The sequence below is a fragment of the Lynx rufus genome, unplaced genomic scaffold, assembly GCF_022079265.1.
Source record: "Lynx rufus isolate CCGP_SWC_20201006 ecotype Redwood Valley unplaced genomic scaffold, mLynRuf1.p SCAF_8, whole genome shotgun sequence".
NCBI lineage: Eukaryota > Metazoa > Chordata > Mammalia > Carnivora > Felidae > Lynx > Lynx rufus.
The window spans coordinates 72,820,482-72,834,064 of record NW_025814896.1 but is presented as its reverse complement, the minus strand read 5'-3'; the positions used below and the strand labels follow the sequence as shown (position 1 = coordinate 72,834,064).

Below are 13,583 nucleotides of genomic sequence, written 5' to 3'. Positions count from 1 at the left end.
CTTCGGACTATACCTCCCCCCAAGTTCAAGGTATATAACCCGTCATTCTTTACAGCCCTAGTGCAGCTCTTTCTGCCCATGGGTCCTGTACTTTAATAAAATCACCTTTTGCACCAAAGACATCTTTAAGAATTCTTTCTTGGCTGTCAGCTCTGATCCCCCGTCACCCCAAAACCTTATCAACATGTTCTGCAGAAGTGTTTGAGTTTTATCCAACAGGTCAGAATTATTGTAGAGTTTTTGCATTGGAATCATCCGATGTGATTTCTGTTTCTCAAGTATACAAACAAAGACTAATTCCAAATGGATTAAAGATTTCAATGAATCACACACAAAAAAGAGAAAACAATATAAGAAAATTTAGGAGAATAATTAGATAATCCTTGTGAATAAAATAGGAAATCTTTCTGTCATGAAAGAAAAAGACGAGCAGGGGCACCTGGGTTGAGTGTCTGACTTCAGCTCAGGTCATGATCTCATGGTCCCGCATCAGGCTCTGTGCTGACTGCTTCGAATTTTGTGTCTCCCTCTCTCTCTCTGCCCCTCCCTTGCTCATGCTCTGTTTCTCTCTCTCTCAAAAAATAAACGTTAAAAATGAAACAAAACAGGGGCATCAGCTGGCTATGTTGGTAGAGCATGTGACTCTTGATCTCAGCGTTGTGAGTTTGAGCCCCACTTTGGCTGTAGAGACTACTTAAAGTCTTTAAAAAAAAAAAAAAAAGAAAAAGACATTTAACTAATAAAAATTAAAAATACTTATAAGGCTCTGGTTTAGTCTCTGGGGCTATAATAATGGAATTTGGCTCAATAGAGCTATGTTCAAGTAAGGGGGGCGGGTGTCTAAATAAATAACACATAAGTAAGAAACTCTTTGGTGATGGGGTTTTGGGGTGATGGTGGGGGGTTTGGAGCCGATGGCCAAGAAAGAATTCTTGAAGATGTCTTTGATGCAAAAAAAGGTGATTTTATTAAAGCATGAGGACAGGACCTGTGGGCAGAAAGAGCTGCACTGGGGTTGTGACAGGTAACTGATTTTTAAAAAAAAGTTTTTTTTTAAACTTACTTATTTTTGAGAGAGAGAGAATGTGAGTGGGGGAGAGGCAGAGAGAGAGGGAGACACAGAATCCAAGCAGGCTCCAAGCTTCAGCACAGAGCCTGCCGCGGGACTGGAACATACATACTGCGAGTTCCTGACCTGAGCTAAAGTCAGACACCCAACCAATTGAACCACCCAGGCGCCCCGGGTAACTGATTATATATCCTAAGGTTAGGAGGGGGTATGGGATAGAGTAAGTGTCTAAAGTATTTTGGAAGCAAGGTTTCCAGGATCTTGAGGGGCTAGCTCCTGTTAGGAAAATGAATTTATTACAGTGTAGTAAAACCTCAGTCATGAGGCCCTTCAGATGTATATCAGCCGGCCGTAAGCTTGGAGTATGATTGCCAGCGTGTATTGTGGGGGAGTTGAGATCAAGGAAGTTTCCAAAGAAGTTTTTATATGTTAAAGTAGACTTACAGGATCCTGGGGGGTCAGGGTAATGTTAAGCCAAGGTTCCCATTTACTCTGTCTGTTTCAAAGACTTGTCAATGTGCTGTAGGCAGTAAGGGAATTTAAATTTTAGTTTGCCTTAGTTTCCCACATTACCATGGCAAGCACTTAAACCCCTTTCCTTTGTTCTTGAGTAGCCAGGAATGTCTGAGGAATATCACACATATTCCACCTGGGGGCAGGGGTGCTCTTAGCCTGTACTGTGCCCTCAGCTTGCTTTGTGCTCCCTCATCACCTGGTTTGTGTCCACTAAATGTTACTAACAATCCCTCCCACTCATGTGGCAACTAAAAATGTCTGCAGATACTGCCACATGTCCCTTGGCAGGAAAAATGGCCCATGATTGAGAACTGCTGGTTTAGACTCTTAAATGAAACTGTGAATATTCATGATGAATTTTTAGGCAATAGCTCACTGATTGCAAAGATGTTTAGGGGCAAGCAGGAGACCTTCCTAGCACTTCAGAATTTTGTCAGAGTAGTGAATACCTGCTCTGCTTGTAATTCAGATGGTAGTTTGCATTGTGTCTTTGGTATTTCATAAGTCACTTAATCTTACCTTGCACTAATGTCATTATTATACACATAGGTTATCATCATAGAGGATTTCAATATAAATATGTAGAAGATTATTCTGAATCTGTTAATCCTATCATAGCCTAGAAATTGCTATTCTGAAAAAAATAGCACTTTCATTTAATAGTCTTTTGACTTTTTCTCGTATAAATATGGTATAGAATATGTAATTTTAAATTTCAGTTATTTTAACTTTTGATTTATGGATTACAGAAAAATCCTCCTTTATTTGGCAAAGCTACCTTTTTCTGTGTACAATGCAGTAATTTTTAGCTAGTTGCAGAACTGCAGATCTGGGGAGGGGACAAGAAAGTTGTGCAGTTATTCATCTAACATATATGATTTTGGGGCACTGTCCCAAGTACTAAGGGTGCTATAAAATGATGTGGATACAGATCAAGTCCATCAGAATGTTACCACCTAGAAAGGAGATAGGACTTGTATGTAACTAATTATATTAAAAGTGGGGAGTGTTAGAGAAGTACTGTACAGATAAAGTATTGTGGACATTCAAAGGAGGGAGTGATTACCTCTAGCAAGGGATGAGAGGAAGGAAGGGTAGAAACTAATAAAGTAGTCCTGGCATTTGTATTGGACCTTCACAGATGGTAGGATTTGGATTTATAGAGCTTGGGAAAGGCCTATTCTAAGTGGATGAAAGAACATGAGTCCAAGACCTATTGAGATCAAAAGTAATTTGGTTTGAGTACAGGAAAGAAGCTTGGGAATGACATAAGGAGTTTAATATGTGTCAAGGGTGACATTTTACCCTGGTGGGAAAAGGATTTAAAAAAAAAAAATTATTTAATTTGAGAGAGAAAGCGTGTGTGCTCAAGCAGGGAAGGGGCTGAGAGAGAGAGAGAGAGAGAGAAGGAGAGAGAGAATCCCAAGCAGGCTCTGCGCTGTCAGCACAGAGCCTGATTTAGGACTTGAGCTCACAAACCTTGAGATCCTGACTTGAGCCAAGATTAAGAGTTGGATGCTTAACCAACTGAGCCACCCAGGTGCCCCAAAAGGATGTTTTAACTAATAAATACTGCGAGTATAATTTGCTATCCACATATAAGAAAACCAACTAGATCCCTTCTTCACAAAATACACAAAAAGTAAATTGTAAAGGGGTTTAAGATATGTATCTATATGAAGAAATTAGGAGAATATTTATGTAACTGGAGTAGAGATGACATTTTTTTAGTAAGATAGGAAATCCAGATACTATAGAAGGAAAGATAGACCTGCTATAATAAATGTCTTAAAATTAGTAATTTCTATTAAAATTATGCAAACCTTTGGCTTAGTGATTTTATTTTTTGAATTTTCTCCTTTAAAACAAAAGTCCTAGGGTGCCTGGGTAGCTCAGTTGGTTAAGTGTCCGACTCTTGATATTGGCTGAGGTCATAATCTTGAGGTTCATGATATTGAGCCCCACCTTGGTCTCTGCTCTGACAGCATGAAGCCTGCTTGGGATTCTCTATCTCCACTCTTCCCCCACTCCTTCCCTGTGTTCTTTCTCTGTCTCAAAAGTAAACTTAAAATATTTTTAAAAACAAAAGCCTTGATACATTAAGGATGTATGTACAAAGGTATTCATTGTGGTATTATCTATAATGGCAAAAAAACCTCTGGATATCTGAATTCCCACCATTAAGGCTATGGCTGAATAAATGATTATATACAAACTTTATGCAACTGAAGAGTGAGGGGCGCCTGGGTGGCTCAGTTGGTTAAGTGTCTGTCTTCGGCTGAGATAGTGATCTCATGGTTCATAGGTTTGAGCCCCATGTCAGGCTCTGTGCTGACAGCTCAGAGCCTGGAGCCAGCTTCAGATTCTGTGTCTTCTTCTCTCTCTGCCCTTTTCCTGCTCACATTCTATCTCTCCCTCAAAAATAAATGTTAAAAGATTTTTATAAAAAAATAGCGAGGTGTTAGGAGCAGAGGCTCTATTACCTAACCATATGTCTGACCTTGGGAATGTTACTTAACCTCTTCAGAACTCTGTTTTCTTATCCTTCTGGTGGAGAAAATAAGTAGTAAGATGTAAGAACTAATGATGATTCAGTTTTATTATATATTCTGTTCATGTAACAGATGTGGTGTCCAGGCTCTATTTTATTTTTTTATTTAAAAAATTTTTTTTGTTTAATGTTTATTTATTTTTGAGACAGAGAGAGAGCATGAATGGGGGAGGGTCAGAGAGAGAGGCAGATACAGAATCGAAGCAGGCTCCAGGCTCTGAGCTGTCAGCACAGAGCCTGACGCGGGGCTCGAACTCACGGATCATGAGATCATGACCTGAAGTCAGACGCCCAACCGACGGAGCCACCCAGGCGCCCCCAGGCTCTATTTTAATAAGCACTTTATATTAACTTATTTGACTTATTCCTCATAATAACCCAAAAAGTAGGTTTTATTATTTTCCCCATATTACTGATGAGGAAACTGTGATACAAGTTAATACTATATTCTAATATAATTTACACATACAAAATTATATATATATGCCAAGCTGTAAACAATGCTATAATAAAACTATAAATTTTTTTTAGTTGAAATTTTTATAAATCACAAATGAGAAACAGACAGTTGGGCTTTGAGTTAAAAGTTACCCCAGATCTCTTGTTTCTCATTTAGACATAAAAAAGGGCAAAACCAGTAAAAACAACGACATTTGCTCAGCTGAACAGCTGGTGTGCAGTCTGAGGTTGTGTAGCACTAATTACTCCAGAGGCTGCCGAAGAAGGTAATTGCCTTTTTCTCTTCATTTTCAATATTGATTTTTTCTCCTTCAATTCCTTCTTTGAATATAATTTATTCTGCAGTAATAAGAAAGAAGACATAGGAGAACTGGGATGCACATTTTGGGAAAGATAAAGGAAAAGAAAAGCTTTTGGTTTTTAGACATTTTTTGGTTAAAATATAACACACACAGGTGACAGAATACCAGCAAATACACAGGTGCAGATGTGAATATTGAATTTGTTTCTTAGGCATAGGAGGAAAAAAGGAGAGTGGAAATTTGATTTCAAGCTAGCATGATTCTTTTTTTAATCCCATGCTTTATATTTTAAAGTTTTTACTAAGAATTTTCTGTAAGAATGAATTAAAAAAAAATTTTTTTAAGTTTATTTATTTTGATGGTGTGGGGGAAAGGGCAGCGATAGGGGGAGAGAGAGAATCCTAAGCTGGCTCTACAGTGCAGAACTGGATGCAGGGCTTGATCTCACACAGTGTGAGAGCTGAAATCAGGAGCCGAATGCTTAACCAACTGGGAGCCACCCAGATGTCCTGTACAAGAATGAATTTTTAAAACTCCAAGTATACAGCAACAGCTGTGTACAATAATACCTATGTTGTATTCTCGCCAAGCCTAAGAAATAACCAAATCCAAAATGTGGCACCTTGAATAAGACCAATGGCCTGGATGTTGAAAAAAGTTAATGACTAAGAATGAAGAGACTCCTATATAACCTAAGATGTATACTACTATCACATCTTAGAAAAATAACAATGATTTCAATTTTTACTGTTTATTTACCTTTATTCCCTTTCCAGTCAAAGTTCATGACTTGCGTTTGATTGTTGTCTTAAAGTCTACCATAGCAGCCTTTGCCGTATATTTTAGGGCGCACTATTGTTTTTTGTTCTACTATGAAAGAAAGTAACTGCTGCCACTTAAACTTATGATGTGCTATCTAGTTTCAGGTGTACTCCAGTTGCTCAATATTTTTTTAATGTTTATTTATTTTTGAGAGAGAGAGAGAGAGAGAGAGAGAGCGCGCGCGTCTGAGCAGGGGAGGGGCACAGAGAAGGGGACAGAGGACCTGAAGTCGGCTCCTCACTGATCAGAGAGCCTGATGTGGGGCTCGAACTCGTGAACTGCGAGCCCAGGACCTGAGCTGAAGTCAGAGGCTCAACCGACAGAGCCACCCAGGCACCCCTCTAGTTGCTCATTTTTCATGGTTGCAGTGTCTTTATGAATTTCTTTTAGGATAGCACTTATAAATTTTAAACATTTATCTTCTGTTCCCAGAAATAGCGGTACTTCCTTCAGGTTAGTTGTTTATTTTCATCCTTTTCTCTTGTGCCTTTGCTTTTCCTTAAAAAAAAAAAAAAAAAAGAAAAAAAAGAAAAAAGAAAAAAAAAAGAGTCTTGAGCTCTCTGTAAATGAGCATGGTATTAATTGCTGGGCCTCACTTTAGGGTCCATGGCTGAAATGCAGGAAAAGAGCTGCTTCTTCCCTGTCTGCCTCTAGCCTATGGCCAAATAAGGAAGGCTTTGTTGGGGAGTATGAGGATGCTCTAATGCTTTCAGGGTAGATTGCTCAATTAAGAAAAACAAATGTGGTTTTAGCTAGAAACCAACACAGTTGCTGATAGACTTTCTTTGTGTAAAGGAATGGGGTAAGAGGTTTGGCTTGGCTGTTCCATATACATATTTTAATCATCCTGATTTTAATCCTACAGCCCCCTCCTTTCTATTCCTGTTTTCATGTTTGGTGGTTCTCCAGGTTCTGCTGCCAGGAATGGCTTCTCCATGGGTGCAGCCTTCTTGTGCCTGTGTGCATGTTCTAGATTGAAGTATTTTTCTGCACTGGCTTAATCCCCAATATAATCCCATCTGCTTTTTCTCTTCTGGAATGAATGAATACATTTTAGTGGAATTTTGATAGAAGTGGAGGAAAATTAATGTCCTTAGTTTATCTCACACAGAGTAGATAATTCATAGATATTTGTTGAATAAATCGATTAATGCTGTTGAGAAAACTGGGCAAAGCATACTTTTGTTTAAGTTAAAAAAATTATGGCTGTAGGATGTGGATAATTAAATGAATCCTGTTTCTTTTCTTTTTTTTATCCTTTAATTGATTCTATTTTAGGAGGAAATCTCATTGAAGTTAAAATACCAGTGGAGGTACAAAATGAGAAAGCTGCCATCTCACGATTTTTTAAAAAATTAAAGCCCTTAATTTCATTTTGTTCCTTTTTAGTGTTTAGCATAGTGCCTGGCATGTTGTAAGTATTCAATAAATGATAGTTATTATTATTATGTTTGTTTAACTCAAACTCTTTTTGTCTCTCATTTTCATCATCCAAGAAAATGGGGATTAATATATGTAAAATACCTGGAACAGATTTTGGCATATATAGTATTTGCTACATAAGGTTAATTATTATTCTTTGATCCATGAACAACTGTTTATTTTTTTCTATGAGGCTTTCATTGATCTTAATTAGTTTTAATTAATAATTTGCCAGTCTGTATTCTGTTTGTATTAAAAAAATTTTTTTTAATGTTTATTTATTTTTGAGAGAGACAGAGAGCGTGAGCAGGGGAAGTGCAAAGAGTGAGAGGGAGATGCAGAATCTGAAGCAGGCTTCAGGCTCTGAGCTGTCAGCACAGAGCCTGACGCAGGGCTCGAACACGTGAACCATGAGATCATGACCTGAGCTGAAGTTGGATGCTTAACTGACAGAGCCACCCAGGTGCCCCTGTATTCTGCTTGTATTTTATGTCACAGCCTTTATGTTGAATTAAATTGACTTGCTTTTTTTTTTTTTAAGTTTATGTATTTTGAGGTGTGGGGAGGAGGGCAGAGAGAGAGGAAGAGACAGAGAATACCAAGCAGGCTCCCCACTGTCCCTACAGAGCCTGATGCAGAGCTGGAACTCAAAAACTGAGATCATGACCTGAGCTGAAATGGAGTCGGCCTTTTTACCGACTGAGCTACCTAGGCACCCCGTGGTTTGCTTGATTGTATGTCTCTCCACCAAATGTGGTTCTTTTTTTTTTTTTAATGTTTATTTCTTTATTTGAGAGAGAGACGGGGGGGGGGGGTGGGGAGGGCAGAGAGAGAGAGATCACAAGCAGGGGAAGGGCAGAGAAAGAGGGAGATACAGAATTTGAAGCAGGCTCCAGGCTCCAAGCTGTCAGTGCAGGGCTCGAACCCATGAGATCAGGACCTGACCTGAGCCAAAGTCGGATGCTTAACTGACTGAGCCACCCAGGTGCCCCACATTTGTTTCTTGATAGCTGGTAACTATCTTTTTTATTTTGGTAGTCTTGTTGCATAGTCATGGCTTGCCACATAACATGAGTCCCTCATTTTTGCTGGGTCTTAATTGATGAGGAGGATAGTGTGACTGGAGCATGGGGTAGGGTGTATTATTGGGAAGTGGAATGTGACAAATATGCTGATAACAGATTATAAATAGTTGAATAACAGATAAAAGAATTTGAAGTTTAGTATGCAGTGGAAGGCATTTTTGATTATTAATCAGGTTACTTTCCTATTTTACGAAGATAATTGAGTGCAGAGTAGAGAATGTATTGGAAAGAAGAAAAGAGATTAGAGGTTAAGTTAGAAGGTGGCTCCAGATATAAGGTGCCCCTACAATGAAATGTTATTCTCTTTTGGCCTTATTGATATCAGGTGCTTGCTTAGTAGTGTCTGGTGCATTAATCATAAAGGATGAAACTGAGATCTTTGAGTTAAATCAGGAAGGGATTATTGGAGATTTGAGACTACACTGATTATGTGAGCACAGCAAGAGTAAAAGGAGATTGGAGGGGCATTAAGAAGAGTTGATAAGGAAGTAGAATATGATAGTTAAAAAAAATTCTGTTACACACACACAATGGAATATTACTCAGCCATAAAAAAGAATGAAATCCTGTCATTTGCAAGAATGTGGGAGCTAAAGAGTATTAAGCTAAGAAAATAAGTCAGAGAAAGACAAATATATGATTTCACTCATGTGGAATTTAAGAAATAAAACAGATGAACATAGTGGGGGAAAAAGAGAGGCAAACCAGGAAATAGACTCTTAACTCTACAGAACAAATTGAGAATTTTGGGAGGATTGGTGGCTGGGGGAATGGGTTAAATGGGTGTTTAAGGAGTTGCTTAATGAGGATTAAGGAATGTACTTGTGATGAGCACTGTGTGTTGTATGGAAGTGATGAATCACTAAATTGTACACCTGAAACTACTGTTACACTATATGTTAACTAATGGACTTAAATAAAAACTTGAAAAAAAAAATTCTGTGAAGGATAGGAAAGTTGAAAGAATAAAGAAAATTACAGGGTCAAGTGGTGGTTTTTCCAGTTACAGGATGTGTGTATGTACGTTGTTAAAGTTTTATAAAGACAAGAAGGTTCAGTACAATTAAACCACCAAGAGATTAGTGCTAAACTACATAATATTTGAGAGACAGAAAGAGTGCAAATGGGAGAGGGGCAGAGGGAGCAGGAGACACAGTATCTGAAGCAGGCTTCAGGCTCTGAGCTGTCAGCAAAGAGCCCGACATGGGGCTTGAACTCATGAACTGTGAAATCCTGACTTGAGCCGAAGTTGGATGCTCAACCGACTAAGCCACCCAGGTGCCCCAACTATATAATATTTTAGAAAGGGAAAATGAAATTTAAGAAGAATGAAAACACCCTGAAATTCACTAAAGCTTATTTTCATCATATAAACTTGACATACAGAATAATAATTTTAGTAGTTGTCTCTGGAGGAGTTAAAATTTAAAAATTACAAAATCATTCCACTAATTTTTGAGTTTTTAATATATGCTTAGGGTGAATTTATTTTAAGCCTTTAGAAATGCATAAAAAGAGATTGTTAAGAGCTGAATAAATACACAGAAAATATAGTCACAGTATTTCTGGTGAGAAGAGATAAGCATAATTGGAATATTTCATATGTAGATTTCTTTTAAGTTTATTTATTTTGAGAGAGAGTGCACATGCATGCGCATGTGGAGGGGCAGAGGGAGAGAGAGAGATTGTCAGTTCAGAACCCGATGTAGGGCTCAAACTCAAGAACTGTGAGATCATGACCTGAGCTGAAATCAAGAGTCAGAGACTTAACCAACTGAGCTACCCAGGCACCCCTCATATGTAGATTTTTAACATATGATGAGGGGGAATTAAGAATTGTAAGTGCATGTATCATATGACTGACTTTGAAAGAATCAGGGATGGTAAATTATAGGAGTATGATGCATTGATATTCATAGCTGCTCCCAAGTTATAATTTAAAAGCTATGTATCCATGGAAAAGAGAAATCTAATAGAATGAAATGTTGACTATAAAATGTTTGAATAATATCTAATAGATCAAATATGGTTCTTAAATTACAGGCAGGATTGATCTCATTATGAATCTCAAAGAGATACTAAAACCATGGTAATCTGAATATATAATATAAAGTAATATTAGGTAATACATATTATTACATCAGGTATTGTATAATCCTTCACACATGTTAAAATTAAATAAGCACCTTCAAAATTTAAAATAATCATTTCAGGTACTTTATTAGTTGAAAATGAAAAAAAAATTCCTTTTTAAGATGAAATGCGTATCTGTAGACAATGGCCACATTTCAAAAATCAGTCTTTTTAAAAATTAAAAAAAATTTTTAATCTTTTTTTAAAATGTTTATTTATTTTTGAAGGAGAGAGAGAGCATGAGCGGGGAAAGAGCAGAGACAGAGAATCTGAAGCAGGCTCCAGGCTCTGAGCTGTCAGCACAGAGCCCGATGTGGGGCTTGAACTCACAAACTGTGAGATCATGACCTGAGCTGAAGTCAGACGCTTAACCAACTGAGCCGCCCAGGTTCCCCTTTATTTTTTTATTTTTTTTTTTTTCAACGTTTATTTGTTTTTGGGACAGAGAGAGACAGAGCATGAACGGGGGAGGGGCAGAGAGAGGGAGACACAGAATCGGAAACAGGCTCCAGGCTCCGAGCCATCAGCCCAGAGCCTGACGTGGGGCTCGAACTCACGGACCGCGAGATCGTGACCTGGCTGAAGTCGGACGCTTAACCGACTGCGCCACCCAGGCGCCCCTCCCCTTTATTTTTTAATTTTTAAAAAGTTTTATTTATTTTGAGAGAGACAGAGCGTCAGTGGGGTAGGGGCAGAGACAGAATCTCAAGCTAAGTTGTCAGTGCAGAACCTGATGTGGGGCTTGAACTCCTGAAACTGTGAGATTACCTGAGCCAAAATCAAGAGTTGGACATTTAGCCAACTGAGCCACCCAGGCACCCCAGTCTTTTTTTGTTTTAATGTTTGTTTGCTTATTTATTTGTTTTGTTTGCTTATTTATTTAGAGTACGTGTACAAGCAGGGGAAAGGCAGAGAGTGAGGAAGAATCCCACTCAGTGTCTGAGCTGTTAGCACAGAGCCCGATATGGGGCTTGAACTCCCAAAACTGAGATCATGACCTGAGCCTAGATCAAGAGTCAGGCACGTAACTGACTGAACTGCTAAGGTGCCCCTAAAATTGGTCTTTTGTACTTTCAAATATTCAGAGATGACATCATAACCTTTGTTTCCCCAAATGATAACTTTTTAATCTGTGGAGGTGGTATTTAGATGGGATTTACCATTCTGGGTAGATTGAAGAGTGATTGTTGGAAACATAATAGTGGCCTACAGGAGTAGAAAGACCTACTTTAAAAAATCTCCATTAGAGATTTATATTAAGAGTTGCTTTCTTTCTTTCTTTTTTCTTTTAGAATTTAGTATGGCCTTTTTCTTTAAAAATTTTTTTTTAATGTTTATTTTTTTTTAATTTTTTTATTTTTTTTTTTCAACGTTTATTTATTTTTGGGACAGAGAGAGACAGAGCGTGAACGGGGGAGGGGCAGAGAGAGAGGGAGACACAGAATGGGAAACAGGCTCCAGGCTCTGAGCCATCAGCCCAGAGCCCAACGCGGGGCTCGAACTCACGGACCGCGAGATCGTGACCTGGCTGAGGTCGGACGCTTAACCGACTGCGCCACCCAGGCGCCCCTTAATGTTTATTTTTTTGAGAGAGACAGAGTGTGAGCAGAAGCGGGGCAGAGAGAAAGGGAGACAGAATCCAGAACAGGCTCCAGGCTCTGAGCTGTCAGCACACAGCCCAACGCGGGGCTCAAACTCACAAACTGTGAGATCATGACCTGAGCTGAAGTTGGACGCTTAACCTACTGAGCTACCCAGGTGCCCCTTCTTTTTCTTTTTTAATGTTTATTGATTTTTGAGAGAGAGAGAGAGAGACAGAGTGCAAGCAGGGGAGGAGCAGAGACAGAGGGAGACACAGAATCCCAAGCAGGCTCCAGGCTCTGGGCTGTCAGCATAGAGCCTGACGTGGGGCTCGAACTCATGAAATGTGAGATCATGACCTGAGCCAAAGTCAGATGCTCAACCGACTGAGCCACCCAGGCGCCCCTAAAAGTTTCTTAATGTAGGGTTTACACTCATACTTTTCTTGAATTCCTAAAATTTGAAACCTAATATTTGTACTCTGAGGAAAGAGAGTCTTTGAGTTTTGTGTGTAATTAGCAAAGAATGAGAAAAAATGTCTTGAAAGTAAGACCCAAGGACTGTAAAGACAGACAGTTTTGCTAACAAAAGTTAAGTTAGTCTTTAGGTAACTTGATACCTTTTCATTCCTGCTAACTTAGAGGCTTTAAACCCTAGCTTCTAACTCAGTACTATTTATTTAACTTCTCCATTTTAGTCATGTTTCTCCCTATCCCGGGAAAATTAACATCCCTTATTTCTGAGCTCTTTGGAATATGGCTTCCCTATAAATGCTGATGGCATATCATATTTATAGTTACATATTTTCTAACTTGTGACTGAACGCCTAGAAAGACAAAAAATGGGCATCCCAAAGTTACCCCTTGCTCTTTATATTCTGTAACAATTATATATTAAATGGTAGAAGAATCACTTTGGGGAGGTCACACACTCTTTTGGACTTAGGTTTGTTTGTAAAATGAAAGGCTTTTTATCATTGAATTCACCTATGTGAGTCTTGGATAGGCTCATTATATTTGTGGGAATCTATATACATCTATAAAAATGAACTTTAACGGGATGCCTGGGTGGCTCAGTCGGTTGAACGTCTGATTTTTGATTTCGGCTCCATGATCCCAGGGTCATGGGATTGAGCCCTGTGTCGGGCTCCTCGCTGAGTGTGGAGCCTGCTTAAGATTCATTCTTTATCTCCCTTTGCCCCTCTCCCCCACTTGCATGTGCTTTCTCTCAAATTAAAAAAGATTCAGACTTAAAAAGAAATTAACATCTTTATGTAACAAGGTACCTATTTCATTATATAAAAACAGTTAATCTTGTTTACCTCTTGAAAAAAAAGATGCTGTATAGTAAAGATGGTGAAGTTCAGGTGGGTTTTTAAATATATCATAGAAAGATCTAGTGCTTTTAGAGTGAGAGAGAGACTTGGATTTCTGCTACTTAACAGATAAGTAACTGTAGGATAGTATGGAAACAAGCTCAGAGGAGTTACCCAGAAAATGCTTCCATATGTAAAGTGCCCAGCATATCCTTATGAGATGATCATTAATGTTAATGATCATTAATATTAAGTACCTTTTCTTGTTTTACAGGACAAGTGAAATGCTTTCTAGAAAACTAATAATGAAAATGTTGGGAAAATATTT

At 38.6% G+C, this 13,583-nt stretch overlaps 1 protein-coding gene across 4 annotated transcripts in view; it reads left to right on the top strand.

Moving 5' to 3' along the window:
* ASB3 (ankyrin repeat and SOCS box containing 3) overlaps positions 1–13,583 on the top strand; it is a 122,430-nt gene that overhangs the window by 2,101 nt on the left and 106,746 nt on the right. The gene's annotated exons all lie outside the window — the stretch shown is intronic.